Source organism: Cetorhinus maximus, chromosome 23 (assembly GCF_964194155.1).
Source record: "Cetorhinus maximus chromosome 23, sCetMax3.hap1.1, whole genome shotgun sequence".
Taxonomy (NCBI): domain Eukaryota; kingdom Metazoa; phylum Chordata; class Chondrichthyes; order Lamniformes; family Cetorhinidae; genus Cetorhinus; species Cetorhinus maximus.
In genome coordinates this window covers 49,534,002-49,559,578 of record NC_135901.1, presented here as the reverse complement: position 1 = coordinate 49,559,578, position 25,577 = coordinate 49,534,002, and the positions used below count along the sequence as shown (strand labels likewise).

The 25,577-nt window shown below is 42.3% G+C and overlaps 1 long non-coding RNA gene and 1 pseudogene across 2 annotated transcripts in view; one reads left to right on the top strand and one right to left on the bottom strand.

Annotated features, from left to right (window-relative positions):
* The window catches only part of LOC144698296 (uncharacterized), an 869,665-nt gene that overhangs the window by 422,857 nt on the left and 421,231 nt on the right, over positions 1-25,577 (top strand). The window lies entirely within an intron of this gene.
* LOC144698291 (cytochrome c oxidase subunit 7C, mitochondrial pseudogene) lies at positions 12,106-12,301 on the bottom strand (annotated as a pseudogene).

Genomic DNA, 25,577 nt, shown 5'->3' with positions numbered 1-25,577 from the left:
TTCAACAAAAATTGTCTTTTTTCTGCAAAACTCAAGTACTGCGCGAAACGGCTAGCTTCAGCGTGAAACGGCTAGCTTCAGCGTGAAACGGCTAGCTTCAGCGTGAAACGGCTAGCTTCACCTGCTGTCCAATTTCACGAGGCAGCTTACCCGTCCGGTGTGACCTGAGGTAGACTGGGCACTTTTAAAAACAGATAGTGGCAGTCTGGGGCCCACTCATGAGTTTGTGAGATATACAGCGAATAATGAACTGATCAGGGAAGCCACTACCCTGCATTCAATCTGGTACCTGTTGAGTGAAAGGCGAAAAGCTTCCACAGCATGTCATTTTCTGCATCATGTTTTTCTCTTCTCCACAGAAAGTGGACAACCTCACACCTTCCACATTATGGCCCATCCGCCAAAGGCTTTGCCCAATCAGTTAACCTGACCGGCCTTGGCCAGCTCACACCAAACCTGCAACATCTGCCAAATAGAAGGACAAGGGCCGCAAGCGCTTGGGAGCAACACCACCTGCAAGTGCTCCTGCAAGTCTAAACTGTTTTGACTTGGAACAATATCGTCGTTCCTCCACTGCCACTGGGTCAAATTCCTGGAACTCCCTTCACACATCAGTAAAGGTGTAACTGCATCAGGTGGACTGCAGTCATTCAGGAAGGCAGCTCACAACCATCTTCACAAGGGTAATTAGGGGTGGACAACAAATGCTGGCCTTGCCACTGAAGTCCACATCCCATGAAAAGTATCCGCTGCCCTCACTTGGTTTGGCCTGTGTGAGACTCCAGATACACAGCAATGTGGTTGACTCTAAACAGACTTCGGGAATGGCCTAGTAAGCCATTCATTTCAAGGGCAATTAAGGAAGGGCAGCAAATACTGGCCTTTCCAGCGAGGCCTACATCCCGTTAAAGTTATCATAATATATAATAATAATAATAACTATTATTATTATTAAGAAGAAGAAGAATTAGCTAGGTCTATGTTCACTGGATGTCACTGGCTGGAACAAGATCTGTCGACACGGAATGTCACCAGTTTCAACTGGACCTGTCCACACAGAAATTAACAGGGTGGAGTTACGTCTATCAACAGTGAATGCAACAGGCTGAATTGAACTTGTGCACACTGCATTAAAGCGCCTTGATCTCCGCCTCTGTGCCGAGAGTAAACTGGTTGAACTGGCCCTCTACATATTGATATTAAACTCGGCCCCGAAACACTGAATTTATTACCGCTGGTTTGGACCTGCTCGTGCAAATGTACATTTCATTGCTTAAATTAACGTGTTGGCCTGGGCTGAGACCGGCGTCTGAACACTGAGTGTAGCCTAGTGAACATGTCCTCCCCACGGTGAATTTAACCATGATAAACTGGATATGTCCTGGACTTTCTGAAACTTTGTGGAATGAACCCGGGGATAGTCACGGTTCCGGTGTTAATGCGGACATGTACGCGAAAAAATGTATTAAAATGAAACTATGATCAACCAGAACAGCCTATGCAGAATTACAATTCAATTAATTGGCTATGCCCATACTGAATATACCCGCCTTTAACTGGACATGTGAATACTGAGTGTAATTGCACTCAAATGGGGCAGTGTACCGTGAATGCACTCGTGCAGAACAGAATGAAAAGCTACTGTGCTGATCTGCACTACAATTCACTAAATGAAAAGGTGCTGAACTAGACCTGTCCTCACTGAAAATAACTCTGCATGATTGGAAATGTCACAATTAATTCACAGAGGTTGATTTGAGTTTGGATGCACAGCTTCAGAGGTATTTGAAGTCAATGGTGTTGTAGCACAATGTCATTCGGACTGAACAATTTTCAGGAATGAGAAGTAAACAGAGTTTTTCCTTCGGACCAGAATCTTTCTGGTTCATTGACGCTTGTGCGAAGGCCTAACGCAGCATCGATCGGTTGACACCCGATAATTATTCGTGTACATCTCTCGTTTTCGCCAATGAAACCACCTATTTAGCTTTTCATTATCTTCTTATGAAGGGACATAATTGGGAGTACATAACTGTACTCCCTGGGTATTTTACGTTAGAGACATTTCGGAGCCATTTAAAAGCATTACATGCCATCAAAAATAAACACGAAACTGGCAGCAGCTGCAGTAATCTGTTTGCTTCAATTAGTATAAATAACATTTAATTAACTCCCGGGAGCCGGACATCGGGTATAAACATGACAATTTTTCAATGTCGTGTAGAACGCGCTGACAACTTTTGCTAAACATGCACGGATCACGAAAAGATCTTTTCTTTGCCATTTACTATCCTTTCCTTGCAGTTATCGGGGTTCCAGGTAAATTATTGTAGTTAATTATTACTTACGGGATTCATTGATTATACTTTATCATTGCTCTCATTTACTCGCGGGTCTTCTCTATCTTCCCCCGGCTCCCCTCCACGGTATCTTCTTCCTTCAAGCATGGAATTTCTGCACTCCAATCGACATAATTTCTCCTCTTTACTACACTTTCACATATTCGTTCTCCAATTTAACGACATTATTACTTACATTTACTGATGCAATTTATACCCATTAATGATATAATTTCTCCCCTTTAACAGTGTACTTTTAGCCGTTTATCAGTGTGGTTTCTTCACATTACTGGTATCAATTCTCTGTCTCTCTTGATAATATCAGTTTGAACTTTACTGGTTAAATCTATCCAATATAATGGTCGCAGCTAAAAATAATGATATAATTTTTTCCTCTTCCAAAGTATAATTTCCTCACTCTAGCTGCACAATTTCTTACGGTTACTCATACTATTTCACAGCGTAAACGTGATCCTATCCTGTTGACACCGTCACTGTGGGTGAGTTGTCGCACTGTTAAGACGGTGTAAATGTAATTTTATTATGTTATTGACACTGATCAATTTCGACAAGAGATTCACTGAGTGAAATTATTCAGATCTTTATTAAACCCCAACTGTATTTTATGATTAACTTTTTTGATGGGACATTACTAACCATTGATCTGTTAACAGAAATATGTGCAAAGTAACCTGTGTTCAATGTACGAATGAATCTGTGTTCGTGCTAAACTCACTGAATGCAGTGTCGCTGCTCTCACTCCGAAACTCTTATCTACTCACCTCGATTCTCCTCCTCCACCTTAGATGCTGCTGGTAATTCTACCGTGTCAGCTGCTGAGTCCGGGTATTTTGCTGTTCCTAGTGTCTGGTAATGTCCAGGACTGTCCACCCCTTCACTCCTTCCTCCCTATAGTTTGTGACGGCACGAATGTTGGCGGTTCTCGCATCTGATGCAAAAGCTTTAATTGCAACATCACAAAAGGACTAAACTTATTATTTATCCTAACAATACAGTGCAGTGCTAAATCCGCTTTGAATTGTTGAAGGGGTCTTTAACGGAAAGATCCCTTATCATCTGCCAGCTCTGGGGGTCCGTGTCGGCAACGGAGATCCCAGGCAACGGCCAGGAGATGTGCTGGGAGTTACTGTTGCGGCTCGTCAACATCTCTAATAGTCTGAAACTATGAATTGTCCTATCGTGGCTTTCTCTATCTGATGATCATTTTTGAACAGCTAGGCTGCGGAGCTTTCCAATAGTGAGTTATTTTACAGTAATTCACAGAGTGAGGCCGCGTCTTGAACCCAGCTGGATATAATACTTTGTAAAACTAAGTTTTGGTCTGAACTTCTTGTTAGTTTATTTTTTGCGGTCTCTTTCTTCGATCATTTAAATATCACTCGTGGATTATCAGAGGGATCAGTATTTGTGCCCCAGCTATTCACAATATATATCAATGATTTGGATGTGGAAACAAATTGATATTTACAAGTTTGCTGACGACACGAAACTCGGTGAGAATGTGAGCGATGAGGAGATTATTAAGAGGCTTCAAGGCGACCTTGACTGGTTGGCAGAGTGGGAACATAAGTGTCATATGCAGTATAATGTCGATAACTGTGAAGTTATCCACCTAGGTCGGAAAAACAGAACGGCGGGGTATTATTTAAATGGTAAAAGACTCGGAAATGTTAATCTACAAAGGGATCTGGGTGTCTTGGCACATCAACCACTGAAAGCAAGCATGCAGGCGCAACGAGCAGTTAAGAAGGCAAATTGTATGTTGGCCTTCATTGCGAGATGACTTGTGTACAAGAGCAAGGATGTCTTACTGCACCTGTAAAGGACATTGGTGATACTGCACCTGGATAATTGTTTGTAGTTTTGGCCTCATTACCTAGGAAAGGGTATACTTGCCATAGATAGAGTGCAGCAAAGGTTCATCAGAGTGATTCATGGGATGGCAGGATTGTCGTACAACGAGAACTTGGGCCGAATATGCCTTTATTTGCTGGAATTTAGAGGAATGAGAGGAAATCTCGATGAAACAGATAAAGTTCTGACAGGGATGGACAGACTGGATGCAGGGATAACAGTTCCCTTGCTGGCGAGTCTAGAACAAGGGTCACAGTCTCAGGGTATGGGGGAGACCATTTAGGCCTGAGATGAGGAGAAACTTCTTCATTCAGAGGGTGGTGAACATATGGAATTCTCTACCATAGATGGTTGTGTAGCCCTAGTCATTGAATATATATAAGCTAAATGGTAGATCTGTGGACTCTAAAGATGCTAAGAGGTATGGGGCGAGCGCAGGAGGACAGTGTTGAGACAGAGGATCAGCAGTGATCATACTGAATGGCGGAGCAGGCTCCAATAACACAATGACCTACTCCTGCTCCTCGTTTCTATATTTCTCCATGTTCCTATCACCTGTAATATGTTATTGATGCTATTTCCTTTCTCTGTGTGGCGTACCCACGTTTGATGCAAGGTGTTTGTGACTGGCCTTTGGTTCTCCAGCATGTTTCAATGCGTTATTTTACATTTATTAGGTATTTGCACTTTCCTACTTTAAAACGAAACATAATTTATTATTTTAATCACAGGAGACGTTCCTGTCGCATAAAGGACAATTTCCAAACAGCATCAAGTGCAAAGCAGGATATTTGACACAGAAACCAGTGAAATGAGTGTCATTTTGGTTTTCGACCAGTAGCGTTGCTGTTCCCAAGAACTCACATGATAAAGACACTCTCTCTCACTCAATTTCTCTCACTCTCTCTTACAGCTAACTTGGCAGTGATTATGATCCTGTCTCGAGGAAGATGCGGTCTCTCCAGATGTATCACTTACTACTTGGTTTCTATGGCCGTGTCGGACCTCATGGTCATTATCAATTCTGTGATATTAAACCGGATCGCTGGTATTTATTTCCCATTTAGTTTCCTGGCCATCACACCGGTCTGCAGTCTCCGTTCTGTCTTCAACTATGCAGCCTTAGGCTGTTCAGCACTGTTAACAGTCGCTTTCACCTTTGATAGATTTGTGGCCATTTGTTGTCAAAAGTTGAAAATAAAATATTGCACCGAGAAGGCGGCAGCGCTGGTTATCGGAACAGTCTGTGCAATCAGCTGTTTTATAACTTCCTTTTTGTATTTGATTTATAAACCTTTGTACATAACTCACAATGTGCCCTGGTTCTGCAGCATAAAACGCATATTTTATACGTCACCTTCTTGGGTGGCATATGACTGGATTCTCCACATTTTAAGCCCTTGTCTTCCATCCATCCTGATTTTACTGCTCAATGCTCTGACCGTCAGGCACATTCTCGCGGCCAGTCGGGCCCGCAGGAGACTCCGGGCCCAGAGCAATGGAGAGAATCAGAGTGATCCAGAGATGGAGAAGCGGAGAAAGTCCATTGTTTTACTCTTCGCCATTTCAGGCAGCTTCATCACATTAGATTCATTAACTTTTATAACCTTCCTCTACGTCAGAATTGCGAGAGTTACTTATTTCTCTGGTTCCAATTTCAAAGAATCAAATTTTATTCTGGAGGAGAGTGGCTTTATCTTGAAGCTTTTCAGTTCCTGCATCAACCCTTTTATTTATGCGGGAACCCAGAGTAAGTTCAGAGAGGAGTTAATAAATGGGGTGAAGTATCTACTCGGTTTAATTGTTAAATTATTTAAATGATGAAAACGGTAAATCCCACATGGATGGCACATTGTAACTGACCTGTTTGTCCTCTGGCTCTATGTAACAACTGGCCTCGCCTCCCAGGTACAATGCTACTGTCTTCACAATATTTACCCATTGTGTCATTTTAAAACTGGAAAAGGAACCGCACAGTTCAGTTTGTCAACGTGTTCTCAGTCAGTTTCCAGTTCCTTTACCAGTTATGACCCAAGCTTGGTTCATTCTCACAGCCCCAAGAGCCCCGAACTATCTCTACAATAATGTGGGCGAGAGAGTTTGGCCTGTCATCTCTCATTGGATACCAAGCTTATCTGTATAATGAAGGAACCTCAATATCGCTCCTGAGTAATGTTTGGAACATCAGGGTAGAATAAGCTCTGGAATGGGAATACATATTGTCCCATGATTGTACTCCTTTTATTGACACACACACGCACAACTGTGTCACTGACATTTGTGCTCTTTATTAAGAGCAGCGGAATTAGTGGACGAAATTAGAGCAGCCTTTCAAAGGAGATTGCGAGCAGAGGGGGCTTGGACATGTAGTCAGCAGCACCGAGGGGAGAGTGTAATAGGAGGACCCTGGGAAAGGCAGTCAGCAGCATCTAGAGGAGAGTGTGAGAGTGGAGCCTCGGGACAGGCAGTCAACAGCACCTAGAGGAAAGTGTGAGGGGTGGACCGTGGGACAGGCAGTCAGCAGCACATAAAGGGGAGTGTGAAAGGTGGACACTGAGGCAGGCAGTTATCAGCTCCTAGAGGAGGCTGCGAGCGGAGGACCACATGACAGGAAAGTCATGCTGTGCGTAGATCGTTGGTATGCAAACACTAAATGCTTAGGTTCTACCTGTCCCCGGTGTTGCGAAGGATTTGTCTGGCCACGCTACTGCGGAAAACTCCAGGTAGTACCACCTGTCCCTCGTGGAAAGTTTTATGCAGAGAAACACCTTTGACCACAAGCCCATCAGGCAGTGGTCGGCACGTAACGTCCTAGACGCCCTGCGGGAAAAGCAGATGGTGGATCCTATCGGCTGGTTCCCCGAGCAGGCTGTCAAAGTCATTTGGCAGAATGCCTCATCGCCAGAACTTTGTAACAAGGACCACGCTGTAGCATGGCTGGTGGTGAGAAAGGCCCTCCCTGTCAAATCGTTGAGCCAGGACACTCACCCCCTCTGCACGTTGCCCCCTAAGTGTCTGTGGAGGGGGGGGGGGGGGGGGTGTGGGGGTGGGGGTGGGTGGTGGGTGGGGGGGTGTGGGGAAGAGACCGTTCTTCACCTCCTTGTGGAATGTGCCTTTACAAAGAAAGTCTGGAGAGAGATGTAATGGTTTTTGTCGAGGTTCATCCCGAGCAGTTCTGTGACACAGGACTCTGTGCTCTACAGGCTGTTCCCAGAGACACACGCCGAGACAAACATCAACTGCAGCTGAAGGATCATCAACTAGGTGAAAGACGCTCTTTTTGTCTGCCCAGAGCTCATTGGTCTTCCAGTGCAAAGAGTTGTTCCCGGCAGAGTGTTGCAGACTGGAACATTCCAAGGTCCAGGACTACGTGCTGAGGGATGTAGTAAAGCTTAGGGCAGCCGCCGCAAAGGCGCAATGGGGAAAGATCGCTGTCTAAGACCTTTCTGCCACAGTGCACCGAGGGGCTGGGAATTGTATAGGCCCCTCGGGTTGTACGACTCACGATAAATCTATGTAGTGAATACTAAATGTATTCTAATTATATTGATGCACCTCAGAGTGCAACATGGTGTATGGCGATAACTCCAATACCATTGCACTGTGTGACTGTCTCTAATGACCACGTTGAAATGATTGTAATATTCATTGCTTGTAAACAAGCACCCCGTGAACCATGTGTAAATGTTGTATCTGATTGCACTTTTTGTGATGGCGATTTAGAAATGGTTTGTCATGCTCTTTCACATATTTTATGAATTAAGTCGATTTTTCGAAAAGAAAATAGCCGGGCTCCCTGGATTACTGGTCCACGGACTATCGCTCCATCTTCCCTGTGACTGATTCTGAGTGACTTGTTAACCTTTAAATGTGATGTTGCTAGATTTCTGTTTGCCAAAGGTGCCAAATGATATAGGGTCAGATCACAGAGCAGCCATGTCCTCATTGAATGTCGGAACAAGGTTGAGGGATTAAATGAAATCCTTCTCTCCCCATGTGCTCTGATCAATATCCTCCTTTCACTTTCTGTCTCTCGGTCCCCCTCTCACTCTGTGTCCCTCTCTTTTTCTTACTCTCTCAGTCCGTGTCTTTTCCTTGTTTCTCTCGTTCTCTCTCCCTCTCTGGGAATCTGTAACAAAAGAATATGTCTACACACATCAGTCAGCCATTTTATGTTTCTTCACTGTGTCCATTTCCTCCCCAAATCCCTGTATCATCTGAGCAAGACTCCCTCTTGTACTCCAATTCTCTGGCAATAAAAAACAACTCACCATTTGCCTTCCTTCTTGTTAGCTGCACCAAAATGTTAACTTTCTGTGCTTTGTGTACAAGAACTGTCAGATCCCTCTGGACAACAACATTTAATAGCTTCTCATCATTTCAAGAAGATTCTGTTGTTCTATTCTTCCTCCCGAAGAGAATCACGTTTTTCACACATTATTCCATCCTGCCACTTTCTTACCCATTCGGTTAACATGTCCATATCCCCGAATCCAGCCTCTATGGTCTTTCTTTCCCACCTAACATCGTATTGTCAGCAAACCTGTGATCCGTGGGGCAGCCCACTAGTACCAGGTTGTCAAGCTGAAAATGACCTCTTTATTCTGACTCTGTTTTCTGTCCACAGGCCCACCCTCTGCCCATGTCAATGTGGATTGTTTTTTAAAGATGGAGAAGCAATGCTCTTCTATTTTAAACCTTTTCCCCGCTTCGAAAGTGTCCCAGGCTCTCCTGACACTTACCATCAAACTGATTTTATTTCTAATATTCACGGTCTCCCTATTATCCTCTGCATTGCCATCTCCCAGTATCACTCTGTTACTCTGCCTCTCTCCATCTCTCTCTCCCCCTCTCCCTCTCTCCATATATCGCTCTCTTCGAACTTGCTAGTTGTAGAGAGAGGCCAGGTTTGATGTAATATAATCCGATTCATGGCCTAATGTCGAACTGATTGATCCTGCATGGGCCCCTATAAAAATAGACAGGCCTAGTTCAACGTAAATAGAGGCAACTTCGTTTGCAGCATAAGCGGAAACATGGTTTATCTAACATATTCACAGGGAAGTTCCGTGAATTCATAGCTAATAATTCAGTGTCATGTGGCTACTGTCCCACCTGCCATTGGAAGCAGTTTCCCCCTAAAAGTAAAACAAAAATCATTCATCAATTTAACAATTTGCACTAAATCTCATACACCGCTCGGTCCTAAAGAGAAAACCCCCAGCTTGTAGTTACTCTGAGAGTGGACCACTCGCAGCAGTATGCTGAAGTTCGACGAGTCCTTCTTCTTTGTGTGTTTTCAGATGTTCCCTCAGGAATAAATTGCACCTTGATCCGTGCACGATTATCACATTTTGAGGAAAAAAAGTATAGCCCACTGACATGACTAACCCTTGCCAATTCAACTGATCCGCGTCAGATTTGACTATGATCCTGAAATTTAGATACACCGAGGGAGGTGGCAGAATGTTAAAATAATAATTGTTTGAAAACTTTGACAGGTTATTAGCCTTCTCTCAGGGGAATCACTTTAACCTTTTCGTCAGAAGATCATACAGCAACATCCACTTGAAGGTACTTGAGTCCATGTTCCAGGGGCATAACCCAGTGCTGAAGGGGTTTTGCATTCTCTGTGGTGCTATTTTTCAGATGTTGCCATGTTATTTACATCCCATTCTTCTGGGTAGCGTAGTGGCAATAACAGTATAATGTTACTACACTCCTAATCCTTGAGCTTGGACTAATGGTCCAGAGACAGGGGCTCAAATTCCACACGGCAGCTGGAGGAATTTAAATTCATCCAATTAATAAATCGCAAATAAATACACTAGTGCCATGAATAATAAACTCGAGAGTAACGAATTTTGGAAAAGAAATAAAGGCAGACAATGTTATTCATTAATGTCTTTCAGGGAAGGGAATCTCTCCTCTTTATCCTGTATGAGTTACATGCGACTCCACTTGCACTGTGATGCGGTTCCCTTTTCACTGCCTCTGAAAGTGCACAGCTTACCATTCAGTTGTCCCAATGCCACCAACTAAGAATAAAGACGGAAAGCTTGCAAAGGTTCAGAAAGGCGGTTCACTGCCACATTCTCCAGGCTAATTCAGGGTAGGCAACGAATGCTGAAATTTCCAGCGAGGCTCACATCACATTGTTTTTAAAACGCAAATTATCGTGGTTGCTGGCATTCAGAAACAAAAGCAAGGGATAAAAAATGCTCAGCATGGTCAGTCTGCATCCATGGAAAGGGAAACAGATTCTCATGTGAAGATGTAAAATTTCCCTTCCCACTAGCATAAAGACAAGGGAGTTCTCCCCTGTTACGACCAAAACCTTAGTCATTGTGTTTAAGCACCGATTCTTAAAATATGTGCATGGCACAACGTATTTCCGTGAATTCTGCTTGTTCTATATTTCTAACATCCCCCATTCTATCTAATATTACTTCCACGGTTTGCCCATCAACCTGTTCCAAGCAAGTACCCATCGAGTTTCACTGAATTCATCTCATCCCACAGTAAGTCCCTGCATCGTTTAAGCTTGGATATGGATTTTCTATTGCAGGAAGTCAATGCCAGGCGGTGCTCACTGGCCTGCCTGTGTCAGGTAGGCGCAGAAACAGGGGATCATGCATACGGTTTGTACTCCCCTGACTGCTTGTGTCATATAGGGACAGCACCTGGAGATAATTCCTGGGCCTATGATTCCAGTAGTGGCTGTGTCGCAGATGCGCAGCTTCTGAGAATCATTCATAGTGTTTGTGCTGCCAGGGCACTCTGTGTCCGATAGACCCAACATCTGGAAGCAACTCCCGATTTTTCAGCTCTTATGTAGGTCTTATTCAAATCAGCCCACGATATGTAGCATGTCCAGCGTCTCTGCTCGCTCGGCGGTCTGATATGGCCAAGCTCTGGAGATCATCCCCAGGGTTTATGCTTCCGAGTGTTTCAAAAAGTCTCGGCCTCTGTGATTTACGTCGAGGGTTTATGCTCCCATGAGCGTCAGCTAAGCCACAGGCTTTGAGAATCATTCATTGGGTTTGTGCACGATGGTTTGTCAGAATGTCTCTAGTCTCCGACAATCATTCTTAGGGTTTGTAATCTTAGATCATTCATTGAGGGCTCAGGTGCGTTCAATAATTAGAAGCTGAGTAAGTGCTTGAAAATGAATACCAATCTAACCAGTGGATATGTCACTGGGCTGGATGAAATCATTGTAGCTGGGCAGATTCCTGTGTGGCTATGTTCCTTTACTAACACACGGCTGTAGTTGGCTTTCTATCTCTGAGCATCCGGCTGGACACAGCCTATTGAATTCTCTGCACAGCAGCCACAGTTGTTTTCCATAATTTGTGAAGTGAATGTCCTCCTTCCGGCTCGTCAATTGCTCTTTCCTTGTCACACACTGTACATAAGTGTTGAGTATGTTGGGGGAACAAACTGAACATAAGAGCAGCAAACACGAAATCATTAGGCAAAGTCAGTGGAGAATTTTTCTAATGTTGCATGAGATTAAGAAACACGTGTTTCATATGTGACAAGTGCAGAACATCATAAAATACGATTCGAATATTACTACGGTTGAGAGACTCTAATTCAATAAATCCAGTTTTATTCTGATAATTGCGAGTGACGCCTGCAATTATGTGGCTTAATGACTGTAAATGAAGCTGGACTCAGGCAGAGAAGGGTTCAGGCTGTTATTGGGGAGGAGTGTGAGTCCCAGTCGCCGCCTCCTGCTCTCTGATGTCCGGCTCCAGCCAGTATAAATACTTTTATTTACAATAGCATCTCACTGGAAATATTGAGAGCAAAGACTCTCATGAGGATTTAAGCTGCTCAGCAGATATCGCACCACAGTTGAGAAGGAGTTCCATTGAATATTGTCTTATTTCTTAAGCATTTGGTGCCAGACAAAAACAAGAGGAGCAGAAAAGCTAGAGCCAAAGAACACTGCCATCATTGTCAACAGCCTCAATTTGTTCTCCAAGGAAAAATGGCAAGTTGTTTCCCGGGCCTTCCTCATCGTTTGATCTGCGGGTCAGCGAGTTGCTGAAGTTCCTGACTGTGGGTGCCCACAACATGCCCACCAATTGCAATGACAGGAAACAGTGGGACGGTTCAGCTCCATTTTGTCAATAAAGAGGCGTTACCGCGACTCGGAGACCAATTGCCAAGTCAACCACGCTAAGAGGCTTGCCCCGTGCCTCAGCTTCTGGCTGGCTTCCTTCACCTGTCAGTATTCCTGACAATAGTGTCAGCTCCAGGTATTGTATTGCGTTTCCGACTCATTGATTTCATGCTCATTCCTAATTGAACTTAGGAAGTTGATGGTGATAAACGACTTCTGAAATAACTCAAGCCCATCTGTTACGACTTCTCCCTACCGGTTGTTATAATTGAGTGACTGACCAAGCCATTTCAGAGGGCAGGTAAGAGTCAAGTACACTGTTGTGAGTACGGCGTCACTTGTTGGCAAGACCAGAAAAGCATGGCATATATCCTCCTCTCAAGGGTGTGAGCAAGATGGCTTTTTAGAGCAACCGACGATGTTTTAATGGAAAACATGACTGAGATTAGCTTTCAACTCCACTTGTTCATTAACCAAATTATGTTAAATTCCACCAGCTGTTGTGGTTCGATTTGAACCCGTGCTTTAAGAATATTAGCCACCTGATTAGTCGCCCACTGACATTGCTGGATCAGATGCAAATTAATTCTTTTCAAGTGCATTCCCACTTGGTTCATTTCATAATGTAACGACTCATTATGAAGATGGATGATCTTCCCTGTCTTCATCTCTAGGTCCCCAAATTCACCAATTCAACCTTTGAAACACTTCGAATCACACCATGTGGTTTCAGGGTAGGGTTGAATGTTTTGGATCATGCAAAGTTTTCGCCTTGACAACATCCCGCTGGTCGCATTGAAATCTTGCACTCCAGAACTCTCCCGCATATCCATGTCCAATTTATTCACCTACAACTACAAGATGGGAATCTACACGTCAATGAGGCAAATAGCCCAGGTAATGTAAAATACGTTATTTTTGTGATAAATGTGGGAGCACATTTCATCAAATTTTTGCTGTAACTTTTGATGCCAACCAAAACCATAACTTGCTAGTTTAAATTAAGTTTAAAAATGCATTTGACTGTTAAAGATGCAGGGCTAACTTGTTTCAGTGCAGGCAAATGGAGACAGTGCACATACTTTCAAGCATACAATGTGGTGAAATGTTCGAATGTAGTAGACAAGCATATTTATAAATTCTGATGTCAGGTCGGAATTATGGAAAATTTGTAACTGGTTGAATGAGAAACTTGGAGACATTATTCTAGCATATCTATTTTTAAGAATGCGAACATGATATATCACACGTGTTTCGAAGGGTAGGGAGAACAAAAGCTGAAGGTCTTTCGCGATACTTCATTTTGAATTGCATTTTAAAAACTAGCAGTTATCTAAACAACAGTTTTCCAGAAGTCAGTAAGTTAAGAAAGTTGAATAACATTAGTGTTCAACTGTGTCCGGCCCATCTCCCGGGCATCCGCCCTCACAACTTCTTCTCCCTCCCAGAAACATGATAGGGCCCCCCTAGTCCTCACTTATCACCCCACCAACCTCCGCATTGAAAGGATCATCCTCCGTCATTTCAGCCAACTCCAGAATGATGCCACCACCAAACACATCTTCCTTTCAACCCCCACCCCCCCGGCGGCATTCCGCAGGGATCATTCCCTCTGGGACACCCTGGTCCACTCCTCCATCACCCCCTACGCCTCAGCCCCCTCGCACGGCACCTTTCCATGCAACCGCATAAGGTGCAACACCTGTCCCTTCACTTCCCCTCTCCTCACCGTCCAAGGGCCCAAACACTCATTTCAAGTGAAGCAGCATTTCATTTGCACTTCCCTCAATTTAGTGTATTGCATTCGCTGCTCCGAATGCGGTTTCCTCGACATTGGAGAGACCAAACGCAGACTGGGTGACCGCTTTGCAGAGCACCTTCGGTCTGTCCGCAAGCATGACCCAGACCTCCCTGTCGCTTGCCATTTCAACACACCACCCTGCTCTCATGCCCGCATGTCCGTCCTTGGCCTGCTGCATTGTTCCAGTGAAGCAAACTGGAGGAACAGCACCTCGCCTTCCGACCAGGCACTTTACAACCTTCCGGACTGAATATTGAGTTCAACAATTTTAGATCATGAACTCTCTCCTCCATCCCCAACCCCTTTCCAATTCCCCTTTTTTTCCAATAATTTATATAGATTTTTCTTTTCCCAACTATTTCCATTATTTTTAAATGTATTTCCATCCATTGTTTTATCTCTACCTTTTAGCCTATTTCGATCCCTTCCCTACACCCAACCCCACCCCCACTAGGGCTATCTGTACCTTGCTTTTCCTGCTTTCTACCCTTAATGTCACCATTAGCACATTCCTTAGATAATATCATCACCTTCAACACCTCGTTGGCCTTTTGTCTATGGCATCTATTGGTTATCTCCACCTATCACTGGCCCTCTATCCAACTCTCCCTGTCCTACCGCCCCCCCCTTAAACCAGCTTATATTTCACCTCTTTTCTACTTTTACTTAGTTCTGTTGAAGAATTACACGGACTCGAAACGTTAACTGTGTTCCTCTCCGCAGATGCTGCCAGACCTGCTGAGTTTTTGCAGGTATTTTTATTTTTGTTACCTATATGTGAATTCCTTTCCCCTTGTAATAAGCAACAACATTCCATTTGCCATCCTAATCAATTGTTGTATCTGGATTCCAGCTTTCATTTTATTATTCATGTATCAGAATACAAAGCTCCCTCTGTACAGCAGAATTCTGCAATATGTTTCCATTTAAATTATAATGGTGCTTTTTGTTCTCCACTATCCTGCCAACGTGGAGACAGCAACAGTTCCATGTGCCCTAAATTCCCACTTAATTAAAAGTTTCTATGTATCTTTACTGACCATTCGTTCAGCAGTTCCCATGTGTCTGAAATGTAATTTCATGATTGCTCCAAATGTATCCTTGCTGATCAATGAATTAAGAGCCCCATATGCCTGGGCTGCCGATTCTTTAATAGTCGTCATATATGCTTGCTGACCACTGCATTGTTAGTCCTGGATTTCTGAGTGAACCCGTTAATATCAGTTTCCATATCTCGGACCTTCCCATGGGATTATTCGTCTCCATGTAAGCTTACTGCCAATTCAATGATCATACCAAGTATCCTGACTGACCATAGAATTTTCAGCCATCATACACCCTTATTGAAAGTTCGATAGTCTGTTTCATGCATTCCTGCAACACGTTTTATTTCTGCTCCCCATCTATTCTTACTAAGCACTGAATTCTCAGTCCCAAAGCATCCTTCCAGACCATTGTATTAACGTTTCTCATCCATCATTCCAGGCCATTGTATTGCCTCGCCCCATGTATCCATCCTGATCATTCAATTATTAACACGCGTACTTTATCACTGACTTTGCTTTATCAATCACCATGCATAATTACAGGTCATTTCGTTGACAGTTCCCATGTTCCCTTACAGACCATTGCATTTTCAAACCTCACGTTATTATTAGCCCCCTTGTGTCCTTACTGATTTATGTGTTCGCAGTCCCCATGCATCCTTACTAGCCATGGATTATCAATTCCCGTTTGTCCTTATTAACCATAGCTTGAGCTGCCTCTTTCAACTCTGTGAAGTTGTTAGATAATAATTTAATTTGGAAGCCTGATATTGCACGGTAACATGATATCACATGGATACTGAGTACCATGTACATGAATCTGTTCCATTCAGACCAGTTGCTGTGAGAATGCATTGTTCAGCTAATTTGTCTTCCAAAGTTGCTTTTTTAACGTTATTTTATTAATTTTGGACAAATTGACTCGGTTTGCATGGCACGTTACTTTTGATGCATTATAAAATAGAAAGTCATGGGATAAAAACATTAATTCACATTGTTTGTTCCTTGACTGTAATTAATGCAAACCAGTGTGTAGTTTTATTGCCTCACTGGGGAGTTCCTTTGTATTATAAATAGATATTATTTTTGCTGTGAGTACCGGTGTTTAGCTGACTGTTGTTCACGTTACAAGCCATAATCTTTGGATACCACAAACAGTCAAATAATTTTCTGGAACCTTCCAATTCGAGTCCAGAAACTTTGAACAATTTATGATTTAGAAGAAATTTATTACCCACTCCTTGCTACACTAGGTGTTCCAATTGAGTTATCATTTCAGAAGTTACTTATGGAAACCGCACTTCACTACACATAATCTAATTTACATCAGATTATTACTTGTTTACTGCATAATCCACGTGCACTGTTTAAGATGCTTGTGACATGTAATATTTGATCTTTCGCTGATTCTGTCTTGTATTTCAGTGAATATTTTGAGTTTCTCATGACCTGCTTCAACTAGTAGTCTCTGAAGTCTTGAACAAAAGCCACTCATATTTCAGGACCCTCCAGTTCGCTTTCTTTCCACCTTCTCCTGCTCCTTCATGTCATGGCTGATTTTGGATTGACAGTATAGATGAAAACCTGTAACACATGTTCTCGTAAAATGTTTATTCGACTAAAAGCTGGGATGGGGTGTGAGGTTTATTTTATAAGGCAAGTTCGGTCAGACCTGGGACTGTACCATTGGAGTTTAGAAGATTGAGAGGTGATCTTAGTGAAACATATAAGACCCTGAAGGGACTTTACAGGGTGGATGCTGAAATGGTGATTCCCTCTGTGGGATGGACCAGAACTAGGAGAGAGAGTTTAGAATAAGGGGCCACCCATTTAAGAGGGAGATGAGAAGATTTTTTCCCTTTTTTTTCTCTCGGGGGGCCCTGAATGTTTGAAACTCTTTTCTGTGGAGAGCGGTTAAAGCAGGATCATTCAATTTTTTTAAAGGTAGAGATTGATGCATTCTTGACTAACAAGCGAGTCAAAGGTTATCAGGTGGAGGAGAGAGGTAGACAGAATGCGGAGTTGAGGCCACACTCAGATCAGCTATGACATTATTTAAAGATAGACCAAACCAGAGATGCTGAATGGGCTACTTCTGCTCCTAATTCATATGTCCGTATTTCCCAATTGATCTGATATTTTGCACAGTTCAACCACAGTTCAGGAGATGTTGATGAGGTGAACACAGGCTACTCAGCATCTCAAAACTGTTCAAGCTGGTTTAAAATAGAATACGTTTCTTTAAGACGTGTTTAGCCCAATAATCCACCAGCCATTTGACAGCTTTGGTTCATTTGTCAGAAACAATTGCGGAGCAGCAGGTTAAAATGTCTGCCTCTGCATTTCGACACTGTAACATTGCCCCGAATAAAAAAAAACTGCCTTTCTTTCAATCTTTCCTGAATAACTTGAATCCTGGGACATGAAGCACTCTTTGAGCTCGATTTTAACTATTGACACCAGATAATATTCTCACTTGGCTATATGTGCCCCCAACCTTCTTAATGACACATTGTACATGTGCAAATAGAAACGACAAAGTAAAGTTAGAGAGGGTGGTGTTTTCTAAAATCCCGAAAATGCGATGCAATTTCTAATTCTAACTTTTATGGTTAAAAAAAAAACATGGCGGATCTGGAAACATGCATGTTGAAAGCACCAGGGCTAATGCTTCGAGTCCAATGGTTCTACTTTGGAACTTCATTTCCTATGTTGCAAAAGAGGAGTCATTCAACTCCCAACGTTTATTCGGTTTTCTTTCTCCACAGTTCTTCCCAGATCTGCTGAGATTTTATTTCCTGCAATTTCTGTTTTTATTTAAGATTTTCAGCACCCCGGTATGTTGCTTTCATCTAACCTTCCTGCCACACCTTGTTTTATATGTTCTACTTAATCTAACACGTTGCTCCCCACCGTGTGTCTAATTAGTTTACTCCATCCACACTATCATAGATATCCTTCCTGCGAAGAGAGCGTTCGGCCTTGTCAGTTGTAACCCATAAAACTTGAGCCCTATCCTGCTCTTCAGCTGATCCGAATGTCTCAGGAACCTCAAGCCCTCCCTGCTGCATCATAGCTGCAACCGTGTATTAATCTGCCTTCTACGCCCATTTTTACTCTCGTTATTGCGTTGCATTAGGAGTACTTGAGGAATTATTCATTTTGAATTGTAACCGCCTCAGTTCCTTACACTCCGACTGAATGGCCTCTGTCATATGCCCTTTATATAGTTGGTTCTGATATGAACGGCACATTCTTCCGTGACACACAGAGCGCTCTGCAAGTTCTCCATGATGCCCCTTAAACAGGCATCAGGAAGGCAATATACCATAGGTGTCATACGTAGATAGCAGTGATTTTCACTTCTGCATCCTGCCTACTGAGTCCCCAAATACTACTATAACCTCACAATTTGCGGTATAGAAGGATACCCCTGGCTCCTGTGCAGCCCTTCGATTCGCGTTGTCAGTTTCAGCAAACTATTTTTTTTTCTACATCTTGTCATTCTGATACAATACATGCACATAGCATCCTCTTATACATTTATTCCTCTCAGCACAGCCGCACCGCCTATCCACTGCTCCATTTCCCCATTGCTTTCCCAGTCTGCCAGCTACTCACACTAGCTCATTCACTCTTTATTCTTGGAGCTTCCCCTGGGCTGACTGCTCTACGTTTTTTATTCAATTCATTCATTCATGCGCCTGCTGCTAACCCCTTCACATCTTGCAGATTCTAGCCGTTCCTGAAAGACATATTAAGGAAAAATATGTCTCTGATATTCCATCTAGGAAGCCAACTATCTTAAAATTTGAAACATTTCCCGTTCGTTGGGGCTTACATCCCTCTCCAAATATCTGTATCAACAGTCAACACGTGCAAATTGAACAGGGTCACAAGTTAATGAGCAGGGCTGCAAATTCTGAGCAGTTTATATAAGTGAAGAAATTACCGAGGTGCTGTCCATAATCGTTCAGTCCTCCTCAGAAAAAGGGAAGGTGGGAGATCTGGAGAATTGTGAAATTCACGCTCTTGTTCAAAGGGAGGCTGTGAGTACAAAGTACACAAGGCAGTTTGATTCTCAACGTTGGTGGGAAATACATAGAAAACGTTGAGCTGGAAAAATTAGGAAAAAAAAAGATTAAATGACTTAAGCCTGGTCGAATTGTTCAATGCAAATCGTCTTTAACTAATGTCACAATCGAAATATGGACCAGAAGCTTTCAACAGCGGATGATAGTGGTGAACTGGTAATGCCGGTTGACTAGTAACCTAGAGACCGACACTAATGCACTTAGGACCCGTGTACATTTCCCACCATTGTAGCTAGTGAAATAAATACATAAATCTGAGCTCTAAAGCCAATCCCAGTGATGGTGATATGGAAATTCAATTTGTTGTCGTTAGAATATAAATCTGATACACTTATGTCCTGTAGGGAATTAAATTTACCATTCTAACCTGATCTGGTCTGGCCTATATGTGACTCCAGACCCACAGCAATCTGGATGGCTTTCAACTTTCCTCTGAAATATTCAGTTCAAGAGCGATTCTAGATCAGAAGCAAATTCTGCATGTGCCACATTTGCCTACATACCATGAAAGAACAAAGGAATATAAAACCATGGCTATTTATTAAAGCATCTATAACAGTTATGTATGTTATCCTTAATTGTCCACTGTTTAAAATACGAAGTAGGAGGCTATACAAGAGTCAACTAAGCAAACGCTGAATTCTATCTGTCTTACACCCTAACATCAAAAACTAACATGAGTTAAAAATGAATTATCAGGTAAATTGATGTCGAATACAAACTATAATTTCCACATTAAAAGATAAATCTGGAGTGCACTGCCTGAAAGTGTGGTAGAGCAAGATTCATTTATGAGATTGACAAGTGAATTGTTAAGCTACCGAAGGGGGGAATGGGGTGGGGTGAAAAAGGGCTCTGGGGAAAGGGCAGGGCAGTGGTTTGAGCTGAGATGTCCTTATAGATGGGAAAAGCATATAATTTAGTTGCCTTATGAATTGCCTCAGCAGTGCACTCAGATTGTAGCGATCACTTTCAGCCAGAAGGTCCATCAAGCTCTATGTTCCTCACGAGGAATTTAAGCCCCTTCATTCTAGGAGCAACTCTGATGCGCACCCGACAGCAGAGCACAACCAAACTGAGTTTCTGGGTACAGTCTTCATCACAAAACATACATTAATGCAGTACCTATTCAACTCAGTCTGGATGGTGCAGATCGACCAAGGTTACCTTAAAATAACAGAAACAACTTGAGCAGCTAATTATTTGTTCATTCTCAGCTTTTGGATCCAGCATCCGTTTTCCTCAGCCCTCTCAACGCTACGTCAGCTTTGCTACACTGCACCAGTGGACGCATTCAGCTGCAATTGCTCAGCTTGGACTAATCAGTGCGCTTATATATCTATAAAACAGGTCCAGTGTGACAGAAGTTTTGATTTATAAACCTCAGCTTGTTTTTTTTCTTTCCGAAGAAGCTGGGAGGGTCAGTTTCCCTTCTATGGTCCCCTGTTCTGCTTGAACAGCTGTTCGTTTCCAGTTTAGTTTCTGTTTTAGTTATGGTTTGCCTCAAAAAATAAGTACAACTGAAATCAAGAAAAAAAAAACACACACTCACCACAGTAAATTGATTGTTTTTTTTAATGAAGTAAAAGAAAAAGACTAACGAGGTAATGCACTGGATCGTGTACATGGGCATCGAAAAGACATTTCATGCAAGCTCACATAGTAAACTTTCCAACAGAACTGAAGCCCTTCGTATAAAATTAACAATAGATGCATGAATTGGATTCTGGTTAGGTGACAGGAAACAGTGAGTAGCGATGAACCGTTGTAATTTTTTTTTCAGTTGGGAGCACAGTACATACTGTAGCTTCCCAAACATTGGTGTTCGGGATTCTTTTGAAAAATCTATATTGACGACCTGGTCCTGGTGTAAATGATGCAATGTCAAAATTCGTCAACGACGCATAACTTGGCGGTATTTTGAAATAAGAGGAGGATAATGATTCACATGAGAAATGACTTAGATAGACATGGAATGGGCGGATCCGTGGCAGGCCAAGGGTGTACGAATCTTAATTCTAAAGGGAGTGTTGGATCGGTAGGAGCTGGGAATATATGAAGATGTTAGGGCGGGTAGAACGAGTCGTTTAGAAATAAATACTTTACTTATACTCTGCTTTGAGAATAGAGGGACAGACTGCAACAACACTGAAGCGAGAGAACGACTGAGTGTAGAACTGAATTCGACCAAAGTCATCACCTTCAGGGGAGGAGCGAGAGAGGGCAGAACGTTTGTCTAGAAATTAATGCAGCCAACCTCAAACATTTCAGGGGAAGAAAAAGTGGGAGAATATCAATGTAGAAGAAAACACAACAAGGATAAGCAACTTCAGGGAAAAAGAGAGAAGGATAGATTGACATTGGGAATAAAAACAGAAAGAATCAAAAATGGCAGGAGGGTAACGGGAGATGTAACTGTGCATGACAAATTTAAAACAGCCAGAGCAGCATAGCCAGGACTGAAGGGAGCAAGGACGCATTGAGATATAAACTGCACCAGGCCGAGGTCAGCCACGTCGGTGCAGCAAATATAGAATGGTGAGAGAGAGAGAGAGAGAGAGAGAGAGAGAGAGATGGATAAATGACTTTACAACAGGTGCCAGTAGGAGTCAACGCCTTGAAGACAGATCATAAAGAGATGTACCAGTGGGTGTAGAATTGAACTCAGTCGAGGCCAACATCCCATGCCCTTCTTTTCCTGTGCCTCCTTTACAGTCTATTTCTTTATTTTACATTGTCCCAGCATGGAATTTCATCTGCCACTTGTCTGCACTATCCCAGTCTGTATTTAGATAATTGACACGCAACATTATAATTACTGTATGATTCTTGCACCTCGCTGTAATTTCTTCGCAAAATTGTTTCTCCGCATCCTTTCTACTGGTTAGTTGTCTATAAACTACACTGATTAATGTTTTTGCATCTTTTTCACATCTTACCTCCAGCCAGAGAGATTTTTTCATTGTCCCCTCTGGAAGATCACTCTCTCCAGTACTGTAACATCTTTAATCGCCACTGCCATACCCTCCAACCTTTCTTTTCTTCATTTTCAGTTTCTCCAAAGCACCTTGTATCCAGGAATATTTAGCGCCCAGCCCTGCCCTATTTGAGCCAAGTTTCCGTTATAGCAAAAATACCATAATTACATTTGCCAACCTGTGCCTGTAGTTCACCAATCTTATTAACCACACCCCGTTCATTCACATACATGCACACTAATCCTGATTTAGGCATTTAAAATCTTTCCTCCCTTCTCTGACCTCATCTAATGACTTACCATTACTTTCTCTGACACTATCACACTGTTCAAGTTTTCCATTTCCCGTGACAATACTCCCTCCTTATCGGTTCATGTTTCTCTCTTCCTTCTGCTATTTTTTCTCCTCTCCCCGTCGAGATTAAACCTGGAGTTCCCTATCCCGGTAATCTTGTTAAACCCTCCCCAACAACGCTTTTGAAGATAAAAGCAAAACACTGCGGATTCTGGAAATCTGAAACAAAAACAACATTGCTGATAAATTCAGTAGGTCTGACAGCATCTGTGGAGAGAAAGACAGAGGTAACGTTTGGAGTCTGTATTACTCTTCTTCAGAACACTTATCAAAACCTCTGATCTCACTGAGAAGGCTTCAAAATAATTCTCAACCAACAGCCTGCTGAGAAAACTGTTCTCGCGTTTTGACAGATGTGTTAACTTCCATTATTGCAGCTAAGACAATCCACAACATTTCAAAAGAAGCACTCTAAATATAACATTTCACAACAAAATGTTAATTCACCCTAAATCCCAGGGTAAATGGCCATTTTCGAAAACGTTGTGCTATGGAAATCTGGACCACATATTTTGCTAAAACTAACCACTTCCCACCTTGTATGATACCCTGTATCTGTAACAAGTTTCGCTGATAAGAGCCTGTCACATTTTGAGACATATTGTTCACAAACACAGAAAGGACAAGGGGCAACTACAAGAAAAAAAACCTCACCACTGTTCCCTTCAGGGGTGGTTGTAATCATTTCAGGAAAAATAAATTGGTTACAGAAAATTATTAGAGAATTTAAAAAAATAATAATTAAAAGTGAAAAATGTAACAATGTTTTCAAAGAAACATAGAGTCTTAAATTCATTGTTCTCATCAATTGCATTCTTCAAGAATGTTCACTGCTTTTGGCAACCGAATGCTTCAACTATCTGAGCATTGAAATGCTTAAATATATTGGCATATTCTCTTAAATTACCCAAAATGGTCAGCTGTCTTTGAGCGTAGATCCTACTTCTGATGCTCCGACATATTATCAAAGCTGGAATGAGTTCCTATTTCCATTGGCTGGTCTCTCTCAACTGTTGGAAAGGTCAATGGTGAAGTTAGTTTACTATATTGACAGGCCATACAATACCTATGAAGCTTATTGTTAAAGCACAATTAGATTCTGTGCTCTTTGTTTAAAACATGACTTGTCACGGTCCGTGCAGCTACCTATCCCTCATTTGATGTATCGTGCAATTCTGCATTATGTAAATTCACTTTTTTCAATATTTCAGAAGAAGACATGTTTGGATTTCGCTGGAATATTGGGCTTCACCTGATCTCAGTTGCACCGTCCTTGCAAAGCCTGCACGTCAGCAAGTTAAGCACAAAACTCGCAATCTTACTTCCACTATGCATATATTATTATTTTTGTGACAAGCGTTGGTTTTAAAGGCCTTAGATTACGCAGGTTTATTTTAGAAAGACATTTAAGGCTATATTACAAATAGTAAATGACTCCCAGCTCATCTGAGAAGCTGGAACGGGCACACATACTTCAACGGAATTCCCATCGCAGTAAGCTTGTAGGATTCACTATCACCGATTGTTAACCTATTTTCAAACACAGATTTCTCTATGTACCACTCGTTGACAACACTGAAATTCTGTAACTGCACATGCTTCTGCAGAATCTATTGTCTGCCACTTGTGCCTTTAATTCATAACTTTCCTGCATAATTACATCCTCCTTAATCTCTTTGTACTGACAATTGGAATCTGCATACTCCCGATTACTCGTCTGTGTTATTTTCCTATATATCTCTTTCTACCGAAACTTATTGTGTGTCATCCTCAGAAAACTGGCTGACGTGTCGCAGCTGAGCCTTGTTAGCATGCCATGGCGTATGGTATAACACCACATGTATTGTTATGCCTAACAAACTGCACTAACACCACTTTGCAAACCAGCTTTCATTTAAAGGTAAGATTCTGTTCCATACTTAGTTACTGGTTCAAACACGATTTTCCCCAATAAGTTTTAAAGTGTCGTTTTATTGTTATTAACAAAGGTCAATTCAGGGAGGTCATTATAACGTTCCATTAGATCCGCGAATTACAATGGAAAAAAATTGAAGGCACACTCAAAAAGTTATTGTGCGTAGTGACTTTCTGGTCTTCTTAAATGGATTACAGAGAAGTGCCACAGATTGAAAGTTTGGGTAAAAAAAAAAGAAAGTACATTAATTAAAAAAAGCTGCTTTCTTCTTTTCTTCTAGCAAGTAAATTCATCAAAAACATCGAGTTCAAATTTGTTATTGACCATTAGTCATGAATCTCCCGATGCGGCCAGCTTCTGTCCATATTTGTATTTTCCCTTCTATACGCTCAGTTGGTCTCCCTCTGCAAGATGGCTTCTCCTGATAAATCACTGGGGTCTCCGACAACTGGGCGGTTAGGTTCTCTCCTTTCTTCAATTGCATTGCTTGCTTTTCGAAACTGCAGCCGGTCTCTCCAATGTATAATAGGGTTTTTGCATTATTTTTGCAATGGCGGACGTGCTTTTACATCATTAACAACTTATTGACCAACCGATAATTTCTTAAAATGTCCAATGGTCCTTTACTCCCAGTTTTATCAGTAACGAGCACGTAAACTGTCCATCCTTCTTATTTCGTTAGTGACTGCCATAACGCCCATTCGATTGGGTAACCGTCAAGATACAAAACTCCAATCTATTATTTATCCCTGCAGAGTTTCCAAAAAGAACGGATTTTGTTTCTCCCAGGCTCAAAAGGCAGTACTAGAGCTGCTTTTCCAACTGGTAGTGTTTGCCTGATAGTGGTTGTCTTGTAATGTCTCACAGGTCAGCAAGTATAACTTTACAAGACTGAGAAACAAACATTTCTTCCTGGAGTAGGAATAGAGAAGTTCTTACGTTAGAAGATCAAGATGTAGAATCGGTGTGCGATGAACTAGGAAACAGCAAGCGGCAGCAGGCACTGGTGTGACTTGTTTATAGGCCAACAAGCCGTAGTTA